This window comes from Pieris brassicae, chromosome 9 (genome assembly GCF_905147105.1).
Source record: "Pieris brassicae chromosome 9, ilPieBrab1.1, whole genome shotgun sequence".
NCBI lineage: Eukaryota > Metazoa > Arthropoda > Insecta > Lepidoptera > Pieridae > Pieris > Pieris brassicae.
Genome location: NC_059673.1, coordinates 17,294,304 through 17,321,007, shown reverse-complemented (window position 1 = coordinate 17,321,007; position 26,704 = coordinate 17,294,304). Strand labels below are relative to the sequence as shown.

Genomic DNA, 26,704 nt, shown 5'->3' with positions numbered 1-26,704 from the left:
CATATTCACAATACTTGGCCATATATAGTCAAGTCACATGGCTTTTGACCCGAATCGAACCCGGTAGATTTCTGTATAACAATGGAATATTTAGCATTTAAAAATTGCTTCATTCGTTTAACATCTTAATTAATATTACAAATGTTTTGTTGAAATATGAACACAATTTCCTACGCTTATTATTATTTACTTTACAATGGATATGAAAGCGAATGTCATTGTAATAATAATTTAATTCATTAGAAAAGATTAGCTTTTTTATGCATCCTAATAATCATGAATAAATTGACATCAGAATATTTTCTATCACAATCATACATGGGTGTGTTACACACATTTACTTTAATTCTAATCAATGATTGATAGGCTCATTTTTTTACATTATATTGGAAATTGTTTTCCACTCTGACCACGATTAAAAATTCTAAATGTAAGTAAACAATGTAATCAACTTTGTAATCTGTTCATTAAGGTTTTTGATATGTTACAGTGTTAAAAATTATGAGTATAACAACTTGAAGGTAAATGTTTCAATTTGGTTAAAAAGCGTAAATAATAGTCAATATCAATGTTAACTTTTTCTAGACCAGGAGGCAATCGGATAGGAGGCTTAGCTGTTAATTGATACTGCCGGCCTTTTAAGAATTGGTACGCTCTTTACGATTCCACATGGTAGTGGTACGCTCTCTAAAAAACGCTCAGTTGTGGAACGACAGAGGTCGAGGTGACTGGTGGAATTTCGTACTGCCTCGTCGTTCGATGATAAAAATCAACTACAGGTGATCCGAACAACTCTGAACACTCACCGTGGTAAATGCGGAAACACCTATTTGTTCAGTAACTCTGCATCTTCATATGATTGGTAGATAACAGTAGGTAGTGCATTTTAATTAAAAAATAATAATCAGACCTATCACAGACACACCCCAGTCTTAAAAACGTTTAAAAATATTAGAATAATTAAATTAATTGAAGTAAATATCCTAAGTTTTTCATTTACCTAGCAACAAAACATAATTGAAATTCATCGTGCATACAAGCTACCATAACAAAATCATAAAGCGACAGGACAATGAGGCAAACTGGCAGGTACAGGTACGCATTAGAGAGTCTCGGAGCAATATGGAAACTGCTTGAACTGGCATTTGTACCATTCTGTTATTAAAGAATACTTAGAACCATATTCTTATAGGATACCGAAGATTGCAAAACTCTAATTACTAGGATACAATATCATTATTCTACAGTCTTAATATAATTATTTATTTATTTATTAAGACTTCGTATTAAGATAAAAAGGAGGACAACTGACAGTCAACCGATCTCTTCCAGGCACCCAATGTGAGAATAAAAAATAAGATAAGTCAAGCGCAAGTAGTGCAAAAATACATAATATATATAGACAAAAGAAATGGAACATAATGAAGCAATTAAAACATACGTTAATAGTAAAAATAAAAACAACATGAAAAAGAAAATTTGCACGTGAATCACGATAATTTTATATCAGTTAGTAGGAAAGTTGGAGATACGAATTTGGAAGGAAAATTTATAATAGTAACATTCTTAATACATAATTATGGTTTAGCCATACCAATGACAAATTAGTCTAAAGCTTTTATTCATCTCTTAAAGAACAGACTGCGTTAAAAATCGAGGTTAAATTTCAACGTTTTATATAATATTTTTGTAATTTATTGCGTTATAGGCTTTTTATTATAAAACAAATAAAATATTCCGCTGTTAAGTTTAGTATATTGAATGGAGTAATATGGCCTCAAAGCTTACGGGGTTTAAGTAAAATGGCAGCCTACACGTAGATCCGCTAAACAAATGTCAAGCGATGTCAGTACAGTTAACCGTTATGGAAATCCATATTGCGTTTAATTATCTCATAACGCAGGTCTGAATACAAATTAGAAGTCACATAAACATTACAGCTTTAAAGATATTTGCTGATTGTTCAAGCCAAGTCTGAGTATTTGCTTTCACGTTTTTCTAGCTATGTAAACACTGTCTCTCATTAGAGTACTACATATTTATACATTTTTAATCATAAAAACTCAAATCTATTGAGTAATTATACTGTTTCATTCGATTGTTTTGACCTTCTTACTCAGTAAATAATGGCACTAAAACCTTTGGTCTTGACTTCAGATTTCGGTACCATTATCACCTAGGCCTGGCCCCGCCGCTCATTTTGGCCATTGAGGTCTAAATGCCAGTTTCCTTACGATGATTTTGTTCACTGTCACTGGTAAATAAATAATGCTCACATACAAAGAGAAGTAAAGATATTGAGTTGGAGTGACAAAGAATCAGTTTCATTTTGAGGCTTTCTATACGATTATTAATAAAATTAATTAATCAAGTAATTTTATCATCAGTAGAAGTATCGTAAATAAGGATTATCTAGATGTAGCTGATAAATTATTTCTACTATATCTAAATTATATAAAAACTATAAAAATATAAAACAAACATCATGTTCTGAGCTAAACCAATGACGAATTAGTCTAACGGACACTTCTAGTCTCCAATAGAAACATATATACGGACAGATGCTATGTAAATTAAAATTCACACATACCTACCGTGTTTGTTGACCATCAAGTAATTCAAACAGTACTTGTTATTGCCATTACCAAATCTTTATTTCCGTGAACAGCTCAAGGTACCACACAATGTCAAGTTGACGTAATGATGTACGTGGACATGATTTTTATCTAAATAAGGCACCGGTTTTGGATATTCAATGAGACAGCGAAACAAGGTCATATTTTTATGACCAAATACTTAAAAATTCAAATATAATTAAATATTTATTAACAATCTATGCCTGTAATAGGACTATAAATGTCTTCTCAGTAAAGCGGGAGACAGACATTTAGATATAAAAATTCAATGTGTGGCGCTACATTTTTTTAGTGTCGCTAATAGGTCAGTAGGTGATCAGCCTCCTGTACTCCCAACGATGTGTTCCTTCACCAATCGAATTAAGTTTAACTGCGCACATAAAAATAAAATCCATTGATGCACAGCCGGGGATCGAACCTACGACCTCAGGCAAGAGAGTCGTACGCTGAAGTAACTAGTCCATCACTGCTCTCAAGATATACATTAAACCTTCACAAACCAGTGTTGCCGGTACTCAAGAATAATGTAGTTTTTTCAGTACTTCCAGATATCAACAAACAAAACTTTAGCATTACCCAAGCTTAACTAACATGGTTATAACCTGTTATAACCTGTTTATTACTGAAGTAAAGTTCCAACAAAGCCACAAGGGCTTTAAGCTCTGATCTCGGAAACTTTCAAGTGTAAGCACTAAACCAATATCCGGTAACTTCGTCTTGTGCATTAGAATCTTAACTCAATTAATGCTCTCATAAGGGTTCATCAATCACTGATAGTTAATGGCTTGTATCAAATATATGATTACAGCTGTGTATGGTATGATGTACTTGATGAAGGAATAAAAACAGCAAGCAGTGTTATCACCACGGTATTTCCATAAAAGATAATAATTCTTAATTGTAAACCATTAAAAAAAATACATACTCCTAGCTGAAAAACCAACAGCGCCTTAGCATATCCATGGGCTACGGCAGCTGGCTTTTATGGATGTTCTATAGGCCTTCTATTATATAAAAACAATACACACTTTGAATTCTCCACCAATATATTTGCACTTGTAAACATTTTCAAATGTCAAACAAATTATAACTAAAATCTGCGCTAACTTTAAATTAATATTCATATGAAGGATTTGTAGTGAAACTGTCATCAAAGCGTTGCGTTTCCACTTACAAAACAAGAATGGGTCTTTGCTTTGTGATATGCTAACTTGAAGGGAACGGTAAATTTAACTTGACCATTTTAAGGCATAAGCTTTGAGCGGCGGAGATTTTAAAATAAATCGATACCATCATGTGCTGTGAGTTAACACATACATAATTTTTAAATAAAATAATCTCAATTTAAAAAAATTAATGCGTCTCCATACGAACAGGCAGACAAGGAACTTCAAACCATGTTTTCTTTATTTTTAGACCTATTCTTGGTTATTTCAATGTATATATATATATAAACTAGATATGGTTGTAACCTTTCTTATTATATAGATTTATACTGGAGTTAATATTTAAATACTGGAATAAATAAATTTCTGTTCTGTTCAGATTGTCGAATTAACTCACAAAACCTCGCACCCAGTGCAGATGTCTTTGTTAGGCATTCCGTTCTCAAACACGTGCGTGGACTCCGGCAAGTGTATGTAAATGTGAATCAAGTAAGCACGGCATTCGTTACCATGGTTACAATTCTTTATGTAGAAATAATGTAACCATAGCAACGCGGTACTTATCTTAGTCCAAGTTTTATAATGCCGATAGAATACTGTTCCTTGAACCGTACACCGTGACGTACTCGATGTGCTGTCCTTTTGATTTCACTGCGCTTTGTATCAAATCTCCTACCTCATTAGCACTTCCGAGTTCCGACTATGACATAACGCGTTTACATAAATTACACCAATTTGGAAGACATTGTACTAAATAAGTTACACATTCTTACATAGCATAAAATTTATCATACATCTATTAAGAGACTCGTACGGTTAATGAAAATATAGTACATATATGTCTTTGATAAAAGCCAACGATATGAACGCAAAGAATATTGCTTGTCTATCAATAGTCAGCATAATGAAATACAGAGAAGAATAGCAAACACTTTGAAACTGTTCTAGTCACTGGGTGAGATAATGAAAGACAAGACAAAGAGAAAAGTTTACAATATATGTATTTTGCCAGGCTTGTTGTACGGGTGTTGACAGAACAAGTGGAAAATATAATAAGAATTTGTTAAAACCGTTTGGAGGCAAGTACAACAGGAGTAAAAAGGAGAGGTCAAATAAAATTTAGCGACATTAAAATAATAACAAAATTTATTCGAAAACTCGTGTAAAATGATGAGAGAAAAGAAGCGAAATTGGATTATAATTGTAACGGAGTGGTACGACGTAAGAGAGACAGGCAGATAAGAAGATGTGAGAGTGATGTAAAAAAGGTAGCGGGTTTAATGAGAATTCGAACCGTTAGAGAACGCCAAGACTGGCAAAAATTTGACGAGGACTTTGTCGAAGGACAAGCTGTAAATAAATAAAAAAACGTTTATCGGCAAATCTTTCCACCTATAAAATAGGGACTTAACATTGTCTGTAAAGAAATATGTATAAAATCTAAATAAAGGGCTGTAGCCATTGGATTACTATTATACTGTTAAAACGCAATTGCCGTAGGAAACCTTTGACAAAAATGAAACCAAGCTTTCTTTTCCATCAGTGAAAAGTATTTGTTATTTAAACTCATGACCGTTGCTAATCCCAGATGAATATCATATTATATCACCACAATCAATTATGGCGATAGCCGTATCGGATAATAGATGGAGCCACTTTGTTTTGTTACAAAAAGGCGTTATGTAAGTTAATTTGGATTTGATGGATTTGACACAACTACTGTTATTGAATATGTTCATGCTCAAAATGTCAGAAAACTATATTTTTTATAAATTTTTCCCTTTTTGTAAATGTTTTAACCTTTTTATAAATATTACGTATTCCATGTTTATACGTAATTTATGTTAACTGGAGTGTAGAAAAGTGTATTTTGTTAGGCTTAACGATATTCTTTATGTAATTAACAAAATATATGTAGCTAATGGTCAAATATAGAAATAATATTCATCCATCTGTATAAACTTGATAACAACCTATCCAGAGTCAACTAAGGTTTTGATAACGGAAATTGAATGAATTACCAATCTATCATATATGGTTGGAGATTTGATAGTTGGTGTTGAAAGGTCTAACACAATTTGTTTTTAAAGCCGCGTTCTTGATATTGAACTGGGTACCAATCGCATTTATATATTGCATGCCTATTTTTCCTAAAATAACCCCATACATAAATCTATGTCATCAATTACACATCGAAATATTACATAGAGATTATTATTTATACATAGACACTATGTTACATCAGCACTATTTGCTTCTGGTACGTAATAGAAGTTTAATTTGCGTCACATAGATGACATGACTGTCAGAATTTGTCATATTGCAATGGAGGAAGTGAAAAATGTAAATTTATCGGCAATATTTCTATTTCATTTGAGAATTAGAAGCGGTGGTTATGTTTAAAAGGAAGATTGCAGTGCATTGAAGTTATATCTAGACATAAAAATGTAATATTATTTTGACAATATTTTTGCTGAAGACTATATATTAACTGGTAAATTAATAATGAACTTGACTAGTTAAGCGTTCTGAGCATTACCAACAAACAATATTTTTCTTCTTGGCATACTTGTCAAGTTAATGATGTAAATATTTATATTATACATAGTATAAGGTGCACTTCGAGATAAGAGCGTACCAATTGCGACTCTTCTGGCAGTGTGAGTCTCACTGAAATATTTCAGAACCAAATCGAATTAGAGTCTGCAGTCAGCAGTTGCAGAAAAAAGCGTGCCAATTGTTAAAATGCCGGCAACGCACTTGCCAGTCTTCTGGCTGTTTGAGTCTCACTGAAGTATTTCCGAACCAAATTTAATTAGATTCAGAAAAAAGCGTGACAATTATTAATAGGCTGTCAACGTCAACGTGCCACCTATATATATATATATATATAGGTATATATAGGTGAGCTTCCTGTCCGTTACAGTTATCACCCTGTTCTATCAAAAATGTACGAATATATAAAAAAAGTATGAATTCAATTGACAAAGAAAATGTCTATAAGAAAATTATGATTTCATAAGTTCTTCATTTGTATAAATTTAAATAAATGAAAGCGTCATGGTTTATCACGGAAATGTCGAAGCCATTCAATAGGACAAGATTGAATTGCAATATCAAATGGTTTACTAATATTACTTGTAATTATATCTGTAGGATATAAATCATACGAAGAGTAACATTATTGTATGCAGATAAATTATGATGAACTTTACAACAATGTACAGTTTTACTATCTCTATATGTCGGCAACTTATATCTGAGTTTTGTGGTCTGTAGTGTCTGACCACCAATTTCTGTATAATTTTGAGGACGAGGTAGTCCAAAGTCCATCTCGTTTTCGAACGTACACGGGAGATTTTTCCTGCTATACCACTATGAGTCTCTTTAGGGTCTCGCCACTGCTGTGTAGACAAATTACTAAATTGAATGCTAATTTAGAGCTAGGTAAAGGTACATTCAACTTTAGAAAAGAAGAGGTAACATTAGAAAAAAATGGAAGCAGCTGGAAGAGGCCTATGTGACAGGACATACTGATCACCAAAGCAGGCACATCTGATGTGTTAGATTAAGTTAGGCTATGTGTCTTAAAGCAGCTTACTTAGAGCAGTGTTGGCCTAGTGGCTTCAGCGTGTGACTCTCATCCCTGAGGTCGTAGGTTCGGCTGTGCACCAATGGATTTTCTTTCTATGTGCGCATTTAACATTAGCTCGAACGGTGAAGGAAAACATCGTGAGGAAACCGGCTTGCCTTAGACTCAAAAAGTCGACGGCGTGTGTCAGGCACAGAAGGCTGATCACCCACTTGCCTATTCAATTCACACATGATCATGAAACAGATACAGAAATCTGAGGCCCAGACCTAAAAAATGTTGTAGCCATTGATTTATTTTTTTGTGACTTAAACAAGTGTGTATATATATGATACTGGTTGACAGCAATAAAAGCTTCATAATAATGAAAGGTCATTCAGTTTACTACAAAACAAATTCACGTGTAAAACAATCGATGATCTGATGGACACAGACTAAAGCAGTTCTGTTATATATCATAATCTTTCTTCTAAATTCATTGTTTCCAATTAGCTTCTGAAATAGTCACTGGCGTATTAAAAAAACTATGTAACTTGATTTTTGTCAAGCATAAAAACCTTTCCCTTTAACCACAACGATATAGCCACAGAAACATGGGAGATTACGGGAATTCAAACTACTATTGATGTGTATTGATCCAACCTAAGAGCACTTCACAATCCCCCCTAAGTACCTGTCAATCTGTTAACTCAATTGGGGCTGACTGGAAACTAGAAAAAGAATAATTGAGTATCGGACTTTTCTCAAACCTTTGTTAGACCCTTAACTTTCCAACGGGGCTTGGGGTAGACAGATTTCAACGTTTTGTTTAATATCTTATAACCACCCTCGCTCCGTGGGTTCACTGCTTAATAAGTGCGATGATGAGAATCACACACACATACTTTAATTATACATTGCCCGCTTTTCGTCTTTTGTTTTTAATATTTTAAACATACTATGTACACTTTTTCATCGACTAAAAGCCGTGCAAAGAATTATCTATACTTGTCACTCTAGCACTACTTACTATACAATTACACTATCTATAGTCTTTGCTTAAAATCTAATAAACTTAAAATATTATTATTTAGTAAAAAAAATATTGCGTTTATTTTTTTGGGTAATTCAACTACGGGTCCGGGGTCATCGTGGTCCTTTATATGCAATATAAGCGAAATAATTAAATGTTAAGTGCTATATATATATAATGAAAGCAATGTAACAGAGTGCCTACATCTGGATATACTCTCGGGGCGTAATTCCAACGACTCAGGAAATCGCCACGCTTATAAGACTAAGAAAGCCTGAGTGAGCAAAATGTACAGCCTTGGCTCGTTTACAACTATTATTATTTAAACATTGCATTTTTAAATACTTAAGTATTATAAATATTTACGTAATACTAGTTAAATTATCTATTAACTATACTAAAACCTATCGTTATTCACACTCGTTTGTAGAAACATTCTCAATAAGTATTTTTGAGTATTTTGAGTTAGAATATGTTTCGTTCAATGGAATTTGTTCACGACTTAATTGACTTATCCGCAAGTCGTTGTAATGTAAAGGTGTAGGATATCAGTTAAATGCTAGCATTTCTTAGTTTTCCCTATAGCAATAATATGACGTGCGCTTTAAGTCTTCATCCCCATGATTACATGGTACTGGATGGCAGCTGTCAGTTAGATGTGGGCGTAATAGAATACTATGAGGGGAATGTGTTGAACGCATATTTAAAAACGTATTCATTTCCGTGAGTATTTTTTATTTCTTAATGTATTATATATAAGCGAAATGTACAGGAAACACCGAAAAACCTCTAAGGTGTTTCAACTTGGTACCTGAAGGGCTCAATCCTAAAAATCCTTATAAACTTAATATGTTAATTAATACAAATAACGAAACGAAAACAGTACAACAGAGAGAAAAAATAAATTAATGTAGTGTAAATAGAGATAAATATTTAATTTTTTATTTAAATTATTGTACATGTGTAGGCCAATAATGTTTACACCAATTAAAATAATATAATTTCCATTTAAACCACGGAAATAATTTAATTATTTTATCTGGGAAATTATATAAAAACAAATACTTTTATAAAATGTGTTTTTACGTATATTATTCATATTTATTTTGTATTTCTATATCATGAGTTACCGTTTTTAACTGTATTTAAATTTTTATTAGAGCAGTGTTGGCCTAGTGGCTTGAGCGTATGAGTCTCACCCGTAAGGTCGTAGGTTCGAACCCCGCTTGTGCACCAATGGGCTTTCTTTGCGCATGTAAGATTCGCTCGAACGGTGAAGAAAAACATCGTGAGGAAACCGGCTTATCTTAGAAAAGTCGACGGCGAGTGTCAGGCACAGAAGGCTGCTCACCTACTTGCCTTTTAGATTGACATATGATCATGATACAGATACAGAAATCTCATTCACAGACCTAAAAAGGTTGTAGCACCATTGATTTATATTTATATTTTTTTATTGTTACCGTTTTTTTTTAATTTTAACTTTAACTAAGCTACTAAAGCTTTCGGATAAGGCGTAGTGTGTATCAAAATCAATCTTTATAAACAATAAATACTTGGGATAAAAGCCAACACTAATTGTCACAATTACAACGAGAAAATAACTAGATTCAAGAATGGTTGATTTGAACTTGAATTAATATTTTGCTAGTTAAAATATTTAACTTTATTGCTGTTTGAAAATGAGTATGTCGCTAATTCAAACTTCACTTGAACACTCAAAATTTCATCAAAATCTGTCACTTTAGGAGTTAAATTACAAACACATGCACAGAAGATTTATATACATAACAGCTGTTTGTAGTATAGATAAATAACCAATAACCTGCAGCGCCATCTGCCGGGCTGATTTGTCAATCTAAACCATCCAGGGCGCCACCCAAACGCATACATTCGTTCAAATCGGTCCAGCCGTTTAAGAGTTCAGTGACACAATATGAGATTATAAGCATTACGCAATTCAAGGATAAAATACGATATCGTGAATCAAGTATAAGTTATTCAAATGATTTCTTGTAATGAATTGAGAATAGTGGTATTATTAATCCGAGTGTTGCCTACTACAATCTCTCTCCATAAACAGATAAATCCGGACTTCTTATGGAAAGTGCATAGGGCTTTTAGGGCTGGCAACGAAATATTATAGTTATTCGGTAATGGACGCACTGTGCTATCGCGTTAGCTAAGTTCAATAATTTAATTACAGTTGGAGGTTCGTGAGAGCAATTAAATGAAATACCTGATATTTAAAATAAAATGACGCTTGGAGTTTAGTTAGTTTTAAGTGTTAGGTTATACATTAAAAGTGTTTTGTCTATATTTAATAACATATTTTTATTTTTTAACAATATTTTTCTGTGTGATATTTATAATATACTAGCTGCGCTCGCGAACTTCGTTTCCCCTTACTGTGATTTTACTTAGCCTACCTTTTTAGTACATACCAACATGGAACATTTTGCTATGCTACCCCACCCCAGAGACTGTTCGGTTTTCCGGAATGAAAACTTTTTAGGTTGTTCTGTGAATTAGTCTCTATAAAACCTCAGAGTTCGAGTCATTAGTTTTAATTAACAAATAAAAAATAAAAGTTGATCGTTGAAAATTAAGGGTTGTATGTATTTTTGTATGCTGTATCATAGATAATAAAACAAAAATTTTAGCCTGAAATTTTTTTTTTAGGGGTTTACCACCTTTAACATTTAGGGGAATGAAAAATAAATATTGTCCGATTCACAGACCGACATGCAGACAAAATTTCTCGAAGGTCGGTCGAGCCATTTCGATGGAGTTAAATTGCTAACAAGAGAATTTAATATATTAGATGTCTCATTTCTGAGCTTGGATGTTCTTTACGTTGTGTGCTAAGGAAAACTTCAGTTGCATTAACAATTTCAAAACTGCCTCTAATCGATACTGATCATTAAGTACCAAGGTACCAATTTATAACCAAAATAATTAATTAATATTTTACAGTATTCTTTATTTTCCAGTGAAAACCCTAGCTTTTATTCAAAATCGCTTTTGCAATTTTAAACTATTAAGCGAGTCATATAAAATTTATTACACCTGCAAATCAAATGGTCACAGAAAATTAATGAATAGTTATTGTGCATTATGATTAAACGTTATTGATATTCAGTGATATCGGTATTTTCAATAATGATAAAGCGTTTTGTAAGAATAAAATACTAACCAATGGCAGGAGGCGAGATTGTTGCCGGTCTTTAAACTAGTATAAAACAATATTAGAATAAGCTCCAGTAAAGATTGACAGTTTTGTTTATTAAAATGTATTTAAAAATGACGATCTAAGAATAAAAAGCTAGCCGCTACCAACTCCAGGAGGCGTGTGTGATGCCGGTCTTTATGCTGGTATAAAACAATATTAAAATACGCTCCAGTAAAGATTGGTAGTATTATATATTAAAATGTATTTATAAATGACGATGTAAATATTAAATATTAACCGCTATCACCCCCCAGGAGGCTAGTGTGTTGCCGGTTTTTATGCTGGTATATAAACAATATTAGAATAAGCTCTGCATACAATGTTACACAATAAAGCATTATATTATAGATGAAACAATATCCGCCCTTAATGTCCTGATACCTTAGCAAAGTGACGTTTCTATACAGCAAATATTTAACCAACCGTTATTTGATAAGCTATCATGTCTAAATATTGCTTCACTTGAGAGTTTTGAAACGAGCGGCCTAAATTAAATTAATCTCGTTCATTGATTTATATGAAATTCCGTAATAGTAGTTATATTTTTTATCAAGCCGTTTAATATATTTCTAACCATCCTACATTTTTATATCTTTTGTATATATGTAATAAAAACTTCAATCGTTTAAAATATCAAATGAAATAAACACACATCATAAAAATCTTAATTATTTTTACATTTGTATTAAATAAGAGTGAGCAGTGTTGGCCTAGTGGCTTCAACTTGCGAGTCTCAACCCTGAGGTCGTAAGTGCGATCCCCAGCTTTGTACTACCAACCAATGGACATCATATGTACGCATGTAACATTCACTGGAACGATAAAGAACACTATTGTAAGGAAATCGGTTTGCCTTAGACCCAAGTCAACGGCATATATCAGGCACAGCCACACCACTTACTTGCCTATTAGATTAACATATCATAAAACAGATAAATAAATCTGAGGCGCAGACCTGAAATGATTGGGGCGAAATTTATGCAATAAGAGAAAAATAACTATAAAATTATCGATGGAATGTAAAATGTAACTCTCACTTTTAATTAAGCTTAGTATAATTGATTTTTAAAGTAATTAACGCGTATAAATCAGAGAATTACCCATAGCCAATAACAAAAATATCTAATACAATTTCTAATATGCTCTACTTTTAAGCTAGTTTAGGCCGGCAACGCACTCGCGAGCCTATGACTAACACTTAACATCAGATGCAGACATCCTGCCCATTTGTCTCCTGTTCTATTAATCTACGGTCGTAGCTTTTATCTCCGGCGGTCGTAGCTTCTATACCAATGCACTATCTATGCAGAAATACTCAACAAACAGATACTTGAGGAAATCTTGAAGCCCAGAAGAATCCCAAACCAAAAAAGTTCGTAGCGTCGCCTATAACCTAACACTTAATACTTCACAAGGGCACTCGACTGCGATTAACAGTTTCCTCAACACAAAGAGTAGAAATTCTACCGACATTATATTAGACAAATATCGAAATTACCGTTTTACTAGTGGCATATTATTTCTGGACCATATTTGATGAGTCTGTATTAGAAACTTCTGAGATAGATTCCAGTGTGAATTTTTCCTAACTTTTCCATAGAAGAAGCCTGAAGGAGATTTCTAATTTGCCTGGTTTGTACACTTAAAGCAACAAAAATTCATATAAAAATATATTATTGACATATGACACATATAATATCCAATATTGTACTAAGAATGATGTTAATAACTTTATTTATTTACTTCCCACCTAAAATTAAATAAAAAATATAATGCCAAAGAATGAATACATGAAATATACAAAAAGTTTTAATTTAAGGAACTTGGGAAAGAAAAAAAACAATAAAACATATTGAATACATTTAACTAAGTATATGTAATTCGGGTGTGTTGTATGTATGTGTCTGTATGTGGGGTATGATGCAGTTTAAATTTAATCAAATTATTTTATTTGATATCATTTGGGTTCATTTAACAAAAGAGAAACAAATTATAACGACCTTGATAATGAAACGAGTCAAATCAAAAATGAAAGTGTTTCAATCTGTTTTCACTTTTGTTACGTGGATGACTTAATTCTAACAAAATTTAGATTCTATCTGCCTGAATGAAGCCGAAACGGCACTTTCAACAAAAACATTGCATTTCTTAGACTAAAAACTTCATATTCCAATGTTATAATCATAAACCGATTATAACTTATATATATCTATCTTGGCCATACGTTGATGCGTTATCAATTGTCAATTCTTATTTCTGAACCAATTCTATCGAATTGGTTCAGAAATGGTACCTTCCAGAAAAGAGCGTAACGATTCTTAAAAAGCCAGCAACGCACTTGCCAGCCCTCTAGTAGTGTGAGTTATCGGCGGCGGTATAACTTAACATTAGGTAAGCTTCCTATCTGATCTATAAAAAAAAACACCAATTACCTTTCTCAGATTTAGACACGTCAGTCCAGATAGCGCTAAGTAGGTATGACAAACTCAAACTCAACTCAAAATAACTTTATTCATATCGGCAAACAATTACACTTATGAACATCAGAAAAGAAGTTAAATTAATTGTAAATTTACATTTACTACCAGTTCGCAAGTAAAGGCCGTAGAGCGGGCAAGAAGAACTGGCAAGAAACTTTCTGCCACTATTTTAATCACTAAGTTTTACTAACTACAAGTTAGTTTATCTCTGAATTAAATTAAAAACAGCGCTTCAATCCTCTTAGTAGTATACGATTAAGAGGGAATGATACAGAAGGTATCGTAAGTCAAATATAACGCAAGATTCCGCAAACTATTTAGAAATAAATTACACATGCAGCTTGCACAACTCAACACGTTTGAGTCATTTAAAAGTATCTTAGCGAGTTGATTTAATTACTCATTAAAGGGCAATTCTTTTAAACTTCTATCACAATACAATTTTACGGTCTACCTGTCTAGAAATGGCTGGATTTTTAAATAAATGTAGCAATAGCCTATGTTACTTAGAGGCTAAACCAGTCCCAAAACGTTCGAGTTAGTTTTACAGTGGAATCGTTACAAAAATACATTATAAGAATAATGGAAAGTAACTTTGACATTTTTGTTTGAATAAATATATTTGTTCGAGTACATATTATGACTTTGTTCTCGTTAGAACATGGGCCAAAAGGGCAGAAGTCTTACCTAATGACTCAATACCAGAGGGCTCGCGAGTGCCCAAAATTTACTTAAGAGTTGATATGTGTTTTTGAAGGACCCGAAGTCGTATTGGTTCAGAAATATTTCAGTGGGCTCGTTCCACATAGTAATGGTGTGCTTCAAAAACTGCCTTTAAAATGCTCAGTTGACGAACGACGGACGTCGAGGTAATACGGGTCTCGTAAAAGATTCGCTTCGGTTCCGTAATTGATATGTTGAAAAACTTATTATACATGTACATATATCATAAATACCTAATATTAACTGAACAAACTGATAAATAAAAAAATATACAGTACTCCGCCTCCCTCCCAATTTAATATATCTTTATAATACAAAGAAATATGCCAACATACAACGAAGATACAGAATTTTGACCATCAATTTTGGACCTAGATTCATTGTTGGTGAAAACAATGATCATTGTACAATAACCTTGTACATTGGGTCATTCTGGAAATTAAATTATGACGTAATAAAAACATAATGCAATTAGCTCGTTTCTCAATTGTGACAAGTTTAATTTGTGAGTATGAAATTATCGTTTATCCATAAACGTAACCACTGAGGTGGATAATTAACGATTGAACTCTGCCGTAAACTAAATGCATATCGCCTAAGTTTAAGGAACTAAATATAATGATAGTTGAGCAGTTTTGGCCTAGTGGCTTCAGCGTGCGACTCTCATCCCTGAGGTCGTAGGTTCGAACCCCGGCGGTACACCAATGAACTTTCTTTCAATGTATGCTTTTCACATTCACTCGAATGGTGAAAACATCGTGAGGAAACTGGCTTGCCTTAGACCCAAAAATTCGACGTGCGTTAGGCACAGAAGGCACCTACTTGCCTATTAAAATAACAAAAGATCATGAAACAGATACATAAATTTGAGATCCAGACCTAAAAAGGTTGTAGCGCCATTGATTGCCTTGTTTTATGTACAAAATTTTTGCGATATTAAAACAAATGGTGACTTTCACCACTATAATACTCGATACAGAGCAAATTTAAGCGTTCGACCAACTAGGCTCCAGAAGGTTCTAGCTAAGGCAGGTCTAGCTAGGTTTATCCAGAAGATAAACAAATATTTTTATGGACATTGTATTATACTAAAACTGCACATTCTTTGGTTACCTATTTGACGCATCTAAGTAAGTAAGGCGATAATGACGAAATTGTATGCACAAAACATTGCCCTTGCGACCTCCTTTGCAGGTCGGAAGGTGCTAATCAAGTTACCCAGAACATAATTGGAGGGAAGCGAAAACAATGCACACAATTAACGGTTTCACGGTTCCAATAATTAAGGTCAAAATCGAACCCTGAACCGAATTGGAACCCGTGAGAAATCAACCCCAAAGGTTGATGAAAGTAGTACGTTGAATGTTTGAAGGCTTTTGCATTGACTGTGGCGTGAGAGGTAGCGTGGTGAAATGCAAAGTGCAGTGAAGTAATAGTATGGGTTCCTCGTAATTAGGTTTTTCAGAGTCACTAAAATTAATGTATTTTTTTTTCAAAACAGTCCCCTATATCACTTACTATGAAGATACTGTTTTGTGATAATGTAAATAAAGTGTTATTTCTATTACTGTAAGATTCAATTTTAGCCCATGTTCAAACATATTTTTATATATTTAGCAGAATCAGGCTGCTTTCTATGTGTTAGTGGGTGGGTGGTGCTAGAGGCGAATGTTAAGAATACCGTTGACCGCTAAACGCAGCTATTTTGTCCTTATCCAGGTCCATATTAAAACCTGTTCACCATCTAAATGCGGACAACGCGTAATTTGGTCACACAATGCGTCCGAAGAGAACCTAGAGAAGCTCCTCTTGATTGGCAAAAGATCGCGCGTACGTTTGCCGTCGAGATGGACTGATCAAGTTAAGACTCTTCGTTCTCAAAAAGAATCAAGTCAAGAATCTCCAAAAATTGCGTGACGTAATAGTTGAACGCTCCCTTAGACATTGTTTAGCCGAACATATTGTGTGTAATATTGTAAAATAAATGCAGCCGTCATTATATATATATATATGTTTATAACATTTGATAGATACGATTATTTATTGTGCAATTTCAGGTCATCAAATTGGTAATTAATAAGACGTTAAACGCACTAACCTTGGTTTATCGCAAGTGCAAAATCGATTAAAAAATAAGAGGCTGTTACGCAACTTATATCTTTTGTATTATAAAGGTTAAATCTAAATTGTGAAGGTGAAGTTGAAGAAGGAGTCTAACCTGAATTTACGAGTTTCAAAACCCAAATTTAGGTTTAATTGTCGAATTATGACGGGAGCCAAAATGCAAATTTTTGATATGAAACTCACTCGCTATGTCTCAATTCTGAAGATGAGTGTCAAATCATGACGCCATGACACAATTAGGACTGTAATGGGAGGATAGTCATTTATTACAAATATAATATTAAAACTTTTAGAAATAAGAGATGATTAATATTTTGACATTTGTCATATTGTTATTGACCGCGGAAAATGTAGTTTCTTCATCTATAATAACACCGCTGACATTATGTTATTAAATCATTTTTTGGATGCCCAGCAATGTTTTTTTTTTACTTAAGGCCGGATGAAACTTATTACTTTCACCAATTCTATTACATTTCAACACTAAATTGCAAACGAATCAATAAGCGGAAACACATATGTACTGTAACTATATATAGATTATATTATATTATTATATAGATTTTATAGGAGATAATATAAAACTATCTGACTTTATACTTTTATTTATTTAAAATAAACACACCAGATTTGACCAATGATAATCCTTATATATATGTTGTATGTACGAAAACCAATTTTATAACTAAGTTACTAACTAAAGGTATGTAATAATTTTAACTGACTTATTACATTGCAATAACACTTCTTGAATAAATAACCATTCATAAAGTATATAATTCTTTCTGTTTTTAAACATACTTAAAACTTCATGTAGTCATAAAAAACGCTCGCTACAATCTTTGATAATTAATTTGCTTTGAACCTATTTCGTGATCATAGTTTAGGCAAATAGGTGACAAGCCGTCGATTTTTATGGTCTAACGCAAGCCAAATTCTTTACAATGTTTTTCTTGGGCAACTGTTATGCGACACAGAAAGAAAAGTCCATTGGTGCCCAGCCGGGGTTCGAATCTATGACCAGGGATGAGGTTCGCATGCTCAAGCCACACTGCTCATATTCATGAACTATTCGTGTATTTTCTTGCGTTTTCGCAAGATCTTAACTTTTTCAGCAAAAATAGGTTTAGTTTTATTTATTGTGTTTTACAATGAGTATGATTTAACAACCCTTTCAAGTAAGAAATAGCTGTGTGCAGCTCTTCCACAAATACTTTACACAAACAACATTCCAAAACAAAGTTCATATAATTTGTTTTTAATAATTACGAACAATATTGATATTTCTTTTTAAAAAATTTCTTCTCCTATTTCTTTGCATTTGCATGTGAGTGAGTATAATGTGTATGTATGTGAATGTTACCGCGTGTGTATGTGTTTTATATACAAAATAATAAGGAAACAGTTGCAGATTTATAGTCCATAGTATTCTACTAATCGATAATTTCATGTGATGTCCAAAAACAAACTTCTAATAAATCAACTCAATTTAGAGTCAAGAGTCTCAGCAGTCAATATTGACATGGTATGAATAGCCACAAGGCCACAAATGGTTAAATAATACCGCTTTTATGATCGACAAATAAGACATTATTCATAATTAGATTTAAAATTTTAAACATAATATTACTGTTGTGTGTACTTCACGAAAACTACATATATCCTACAAGATATATTTTAATAGTCACATACCAAAGCGGTTCCATAAAGACCCGTAATGGTAACGGGATCGATTCCCGGTTGGGGCTCGAATTATAATAACTTCTCCACTGCGTCTGGTGTGTGTTGTGTACTGTACAACTAAATCGGAAGGCGAGTCAAATTTCACTGTCAGGTTGGTTCCCTCAATTATATCCAGGCATCGACTGACTTTTTAAGCATTTGCCTCAAGGGCGTAGAGATAAAGGACACACTGTACTCGTGTTTCAATAATATTTGGAAGTCACACATGTCAAGGCGTGTAATTACGATGAAACAAGTTGTCATACAAACGACACGTTTCTCAATGGTTCTATAATAAGCACAAGGCCTCCGATATTTGCTCGCGCTTAATATGCTAAGCTCTGATTGCGTAATACATCAAATTAGGATCACATTTGAACACTATATTCAAAATAATATTGTTATACTCGCATCATCTTAAGTTAACAATTGATACGCTAATAAAACATTAGTAAACGCTTTGAATAAAAGCAATCTAAAACACTAGTAGAATTAATATTAAATAAATGTGTGTAAATGTAATTATCTAGCGTAATAAATAAGGTTTTTTTAATTATTAACGTTCACCACATATTATATAATCCTATTTATACAGTACATGTTACAAGCTTTCTCAACATATCTTTTATACAATATAAGACTGTTATGGTGTACGTAAATTACAAAACAATAAAAATATTACACTTCCAAGTTTAGTTCTTACTCGTACTTTTTTGCTTAACAATGCGAATTGGTACCAGATAGGCAATTAACAAAGCTTTTTTAAATCAGCCCACTTCCGAATACAAATATCGAAGGCTTCATAAATTTTTACAAAATGACTTCAATATCAAAGTTTACTGAACTTATTTGATTATTTATCTAATATTAAAGTCCCACCGAAGAGTAAAGGCAATATTAGACCTATTTGTTTGTACACTGGCTGAGTTCACAAGAGTCGCTTGCTATATTGTTAGTTATAAGATTTAGGCATATAAATATAATTTTTTAAATGTTTTTTTTTTTGTAGGATAATCGGAGTAGGTATTATTCTAGCGTTCTATCAAGTTAGTTGTAACTGTTAAGGTAGAATAATAAATAAATAAATGATATTATGATAGTGTGATTTTCTTTTTTGTCTCGCTTAACCTCTGTTTCATCTAGATAAATTCCAATTTCGTGTTCCATTTCGATGGCATAAAAAGGCATATATTAGCCACAGTTATCTTTGCGTGTTTCGCGAACAATGCGAAAAGGACTTTTTGATATGGAATCCTTTGTCTATGAGGATGAAAAGTCCTTGGTTCATTGAGGCAAAAATGAACATTCTTCGAGATGTGAAACCTTCTTCTTAGTGTTTTTTGGAGCGCAAGCCTCGCAATTATATATCTACTGTGATTATATATTTTAATTTAGGTTCAAACATTTTTGTGGAAATAATTTAAAATATGTACCTAATAGACCTCAGAATATAAAAGGATTATAACTATCGCAATTACTATGTATTTAAATAAGTTAAAGTTAAAGTTTAATTCTCTTAGAAAAGCGTAAAATATTAAATTATTATGGCCCCAAATGATATCGTTTCGTTGTTTTGTAAATCTAGAGTTACGCTAACAGTTTGCAATAGAACCATTGTTCTTGTTCATGACCTTTTCAATTAGGAACTTATTGCATGCTATTTTGAAAAAACTTATTGTATTGTCGCTTGATGAATGGACAAAGTACTGCGACAATCGCAAGAAATTCCGCAGTTTTTTTAGTAACCAATCATGGTTTTATTTTGTAGATACTCGAATATTAATAAAATATAAATTAGCTTCAATATTTAGCGTATTTTGTTATACAATAAAAAAATATAAGACCTCGTTTTGCGTCTTCAGTTGATTGAAAATAAATAGATCTTAGGGATTAAAATTTGCCAACTATATAACATCCACACACTACACGATTCATTCCAAGTAAATCGATCTAATTGTAGTTTAGCTAAACCACTCGTTCGTCTTTTTCTGACATATTATTGTGTTGACGCTGTGTTGAAACGAGACAGATTTCACTTTGCTTATAAGTAATAAAGAATATATATAATAATAATAAAAAAAAACTACAAAGGTAATAAAGGTCTGAATATCGTAGAAAATATATGTAAAAATAATTCTAAAAAGCACAAAATTGCTTTAACTTACTATCACGAGGGAAAGCTAGTAAGCAAAACTGCGTTCTGAAGATCAGTTACATGATTTATTAAAAGTTAAATAACACCGGTTATTGTTACTTCCGTAAATAAAATTCGTTTCGGACGTTAAAATCGTAGTTAAACATGTGAACGCTACATGACATATGCTGAGTTACGTTGATTTACGTATTTAGAAACATTCAATTTACATTTTTATCTTTAAACGAATTGACTTATCAAACCCGTCCTATTCGGTAAAGATACGTTTTATCAAACTATTATAATCTTATACAAAATATAGTCAGCAAATATATTATATGAAAGAATTAACTTTTATACTTTTAGTTCGAAATATTATGTAGACTAGGCTAGTTTAAAATATTGTCAGTCGAAATTATCTGTTTAATTTATTACTGAGAATAATCGTGAGAATTAAATAATTTTGTTTTAAATGCTAACTTCTGACATGTGTGTTAACTAAATCTGAAGCAGAACGAAATACAGTTATGAAATGAAAACTTAAATCCGATATCAAAGGTGTCAATCGAGGCCAAACTAAGCAGCAAAAAGCCTCGAGGTCTATCAAAGTTCAACAATTGCCCGTAAGTGAATCTCTCTAAAACATTTTGGACAACACAAAAGGAAAAAAATTGGCAATTTTTTTGTCCCTCTGCTCTACTTTTTGGTTTATTGAATCGAACACATAACACTTTCGTTTGATGTTCCACGGTCGAGGTCGTTTCAATCTAAATGCAAATCTTTCTAAACCAGTCTTTCTTAGTTTCTTTAATGAGCACATCAGAATTTAGGTAATATATTCATATTATGAACATATTTACGTAAACACTGCTAACCTCGCGTAACGTTATTTCTATTATCTAGTTTCGTTTTTTACGATTTCAATTCCTATTCAATTGTTTCTATCTCACAACGATAACAATTTCATACAAAAAAACTGTACGATCTTTTATTGGTAGTTTTTCATCAGTCACCATTCTATTTTGGTAAGGGCAAGGACTGTTATGCAACTGGCAATTTTCCGTTGCAATTGTTATTTTCGTGACATAAAACCAACATTACAGTTTAACTTCAAATTAACTTACTGCAACGTTTGACAGCACTCTAATAAAAAGCCAACCTAAGGTGAAGACCAGTCCTCCTCAAATCGATCTGTTTAAGATAATCACACAGACACTGATCACAGCACTGAAATAAAGTTCTCACTTCACGAATGTCCTGCCACGGGAACAGACCAAACTTGTTCTTGGGGTACCAAATTCCGGTTTAATGTAAGGTCACTCGACGTGTGCCGGATGAAAAACAGACAGTTCCAGTCCAACAGTATTCGCGTTGAAAGGAAAGTCAAGAAAGTTTCGTGTGTTAACTTTTTTCGCGATCGGAAGATCGACGTCGCGGCGTTGGGCGATACGTGCTACGCGAACGGCGGCACAATGCAGACTGCCGCGAGGTGCTAGTTAATTTTAGTGTGCAGTCAAAGCCTTCTCGACGTCACACATGCTTCTGTGTGAGTGACGAACTTGCAGATTCCCGTACCACGATAAAACTGAACATACCAAAGCTTGTGTAATAATGTCCATTGCGTTTTTCGTTCGTTCTGTAACAGTGCTATTCTATCAGATTCTAATATGAATATAATACAAACGTAAACTGCGCTAATCTGAAACAGACCAACGGGGCATCAGGTTCTGTAGGTTTGTTCATTTATTGTTATGGCCCTACATGCAGTCGGTGCATAGTTTTATCAAATTGGTTTTTTGTTCTCGCGTCTGGAAGTCCTAAAGATTCTGCGCTCCCTTAACGAGGACGCTGAACTTAAAGCATTCAGTTTACGATTTCCAAGAGGAATATAAAATTTTCCTATTAACTAATGCTATGTAATTATTTTTTATTGCAAACAAGTGTCTTTTCACAGTGAACGCAGGTTTGTGGATTATCTACAAATGAATTTAATAATGGAGTCAATAATAACAAATTCCAAATAAAGCTTCCAAAACTAACTGGAATATTTGCTTTTTATGAATTAAAAATTCTTAGTAAATCAGTCAAACAACAGCTCTATTGGAGTATTTACATCTGCGTACACACAGTTAATATATTAATATTACTATTATTTTGTTGTATTTTTGTATATTTAAGTGAACAGTATTCAATAATATTTTCAAACGAAGTATATAAAGGTTTTTCATACTGATGCTTATAATAATAATTAATAGGCTCTACAATACCTTATGTGGCTTGGGACCTATTGCATATATTTCTATTGTTTTCTTCAGTGGCATCTCGAAAAAAAGTTGCCAGTTTGTAAATAAAATAAATCAATATGATCATATTTATTTTAAAGTCATTATCAGCCTGATCACCTAATAAACGTTGTCTTTGCCTTCGCGGATAACGATGTTTATCTACTAGTGCACAGATAACGAACGCACCACAATTAAAAGCTTAAAACTGGTATCATTTGTAGAGTAGCTTGTGTCACACACAGAGAGAGATTGTCCTTAATTGCTGCGCTATACAACCTTTAATTCTCCTCCGACAAGGACTAGAAACTGACACTTCTTCTCAGTTCTTCCTTCATTTCATAACAACACTAAACATTCATTATTTTATCGGCTACCTGCGCTATACAAAGACTTTCAAAACATATAAAATTCCCCGTGAAGCTCTTTCAAAAAGATATGTCGAACACTATCAGACATTTAGTGTCACTAAATTAAACCGATTATAGCACACAGACTTCTGTTACACACACATACAAATACACACCGAGACCCTTAATGTATTCTCTCTCATGCTAAACCTCCTAACCTAACCTTTGCGTTGCAATGTAAAAAAAAATCGTGTTATAGTTAAGTAGGCTGTAACTGTAACTGTAAGAATAAATGTTATTTAAAAAAAGGTTTCGTCAGGTTTATTTTTAAAGTGACGCCGTACAAAAAAAATCACCTATTTTATTTTATTATAATTAATTATTATTAGTAAGGTTTTAATTTAAACAGTACTAGTTTATCGGCACTCAAAACCCTTATAATAAAACTACGAACTCTATTTATACTTTTTATTTTAAAGCCAGTGATCAGTTTTCTTTAAGTAGAGTCTCTGTCTGTAGAATCAAGGTGTCAAACTATTATTTTCGCAAAACGCAAAATTCAATAAAGCATCTTGAGACTTGAAATGAAAATGCCGCTCTCAATGTCTCCGTCAATTAACATCCGTATCATATCGACGTCCGTCGTTCCACAACTGAGCGTTTCTTAAGGCAGTTTTTCCGTGCACCACCCACTATGTGGAACGACCTGCCCACTGAAGTATTTCCGAACCAATTCGACTTAGGGTCCTTCAAGAAAAGAGCATACCAATTCTCAAAAGGCCGGCAACGCATTTGCGAACCCTCTCGCAATATGAACGTCCATGGATATCCCTTAACACCGTTTGCATCCAGTTACATTTAAAAACATGAACAGCCGGGTTTTAAACGAAGGCTTCAGAATCGAAACATTAACCACTGACTTCAACGGCTGACCCCTCTTTTAAAAGGTGAGAACGACCCCGTGTACCTTGTACCCAAGTATTAGTCACCCATACAGTCTCTGAATAGCAAAGATTCTGTTATCACGTATCACGTAATTCATCCGTTTCATTTTGGATTTGAATGTTTAGTCGTTGATACTCTGTTCTGTGTCCGGCAATAAGTTTAATTAACAATTTTCTACTTGCTCTTTCAAGAATACTGGCGCTCCCAACTATGTCCTATCTTGGAGCCAATCGTACATAGTTGGGGATGAAGTTGAGATATCTGCATCTTTTAAGAAAATGTATGCTAGGAGACAAGATGCCTTTGTTCTCTTGAATTCCAGTCATCTAAATTTGTTTGCATTTTCCAGTCCATACTGTTGCACATAGTATTGTCTTTTGTTAACATACCTTTTACACATTACGAAAAACACTTTTTGAACGGATTGAAGTTATCAACAGAACAGAGTATCAACGACTAAACATTCAAATCCAAAACGAAACGTATGAAAGATTCTGTTACTCGAGTACCACATACCCGTTCTACTATCGGTGGCAAATGCTTCAATTTCTACCTCGGTATCAAAAAATGATCAATAAATTAAAGCAACAACATTATGACCGCGTTCCGTCGCAACAATGATGACGAAACATTCGCACGGATCCTTCTCTCGTTCGCACGATTAACATTTAACTGATAACCTGGGCCCTCTAGATTACTACTATTTCTGAAAACAGGTATGGCCTAAGGCCTTTATTTCGATAACACCATCTTTTGTTTACAAATAGCCATCATTATTCAAAGTTTTGATAGGTCATGAAACTATTGTCTTGTTTTGACGTTTTAGTTACGGCGAGAATTTGATTTTTGACTTCAAACAAGTCGAGGAGGTTATCAATTCGAAGTTTCTTTCTAATACTCAAAACCCGAAGTGGATTTTTTTAATCCTTAGTCCATGTCGAGGTGTTAAACGATGCAAATTTGCCGACTTTCAGTTACTTACTTAATCATTCAATTATCTTAGTACAAGGCCAATGCACATAATTGAGAAATTATTTATCTTTAGTGTTTTAGAGTCCATTAAATTTTTAAAGAAACCTACGAAAAATAAATTTAGACGTCTCGTAGCAATCATATTTTTTATATAGATAGCTATGGTAACAAATGCATTGCTGAAGTTAATTAAAAATGTATGAATATTTCTATTAAGCTATTTAAAATTGGTACAGAAATAAGTATTTAATATTTTTTCCATAGAAACTATGGAAATGCAAACAATATTTGCGATAATTTAATTATATTTAGATTTTTATTTTATTACTTATGGGGAAACTACCTCTAAGCCTTGCAACAACATATCCAAGATTCGAAATCCTTTACTACTCGAACAATTTGTTAGAGCTTTGTTATTTTCAGTAATATCAAATAAATTATGACGTTAAATGTCCTGTGCGCTCCACTGAATATATCAGATTATGTTTTGATCTAGAGCTCATGAGAAACAACCATAATTTCAATTCAGAGAACGCACTGCAGTTACAGACAAATGTTTTTTCCTATGACTGACGAAAACTTCGAGTAACAAACAATTGTATAATCTTTTGTTTCAGTGTCTTTTTTCGAAATTAAAACATAAATTTAAAACAATTTAATTAATTATTTGTAATTATACATCTGTGCTTATAGTTTTATACCTTATTGTGTAATAACTTATTTAGACGTGTTTTTAACATCGCATAATGTACGATTCCCTGTCCTGGGCTACGCTATGCTAAACTGCAATTAACAAAACTAATTACTGCCCTGTTGAAGAGAGTGTATGTAACTGACTTTAAACGAAATCACTATGCTTATAAAAGTATTTATTTATTTACAGTACGCCACGTCATATATAATTATATATCTACAGTATATGTTCCACGGTACCTTCTCTAAAATATTTGACAATTATGGTAAATATAGATGTTACAACAATTTTAAAAATATTAATTACACTTTCAATTTTAGATTTAACTAGTAATTTTTTACTTAAAAAAAGTTACTACTAAAAAATTTGTTTAACAATAAGCAAAAACAGTTCCAAAATAATACACAAATTTGTACCAAGTTATACGGACCCGCAGTGCGGCCATCTCGCTGGCAAAGTTGGGACATTTTAATGCCAACGATTAAACTAATACATTCCTGTCATATTTGACTATTTCTAGAAGCAATTTGATCGGTGATTTACGCTTTTGTTTATAGACGAAAAGTCATAAAGTAAATTGTATATTTGATCCTATTTTATTAGACTGCGGACTTATTTCCCTAAACCTATAAAAAGGTAA

The 26,704-nt window shown here is 33.0% G+C and overlaps 1 protein-coding gene across 2 annotated transcripts in view; it reads right to left on the bottom strand.

Moving 5' to 3' along the window:
- Positions 1–22,282, bottom strand: part of LOC123714357 (putative uncharacterized protein DDB_G0277255) — a 157,538-nt gene extending 135,256 nt beyond the window's left edge. For both annotated transcript variants that reach the window (XM_045668583.1, XM_045668584.1), the window contains exon 1: positions 21,946–22,282. The gene's annotated coding sequence lies outside the window, so the exon portion shown is untranslated. The remainder of the gene's footprint in view (positions 1–21,945) is intronic.
- Between the last annotated feature and the right edge of the window lie 4,422 nt (positions 22,283–26,704).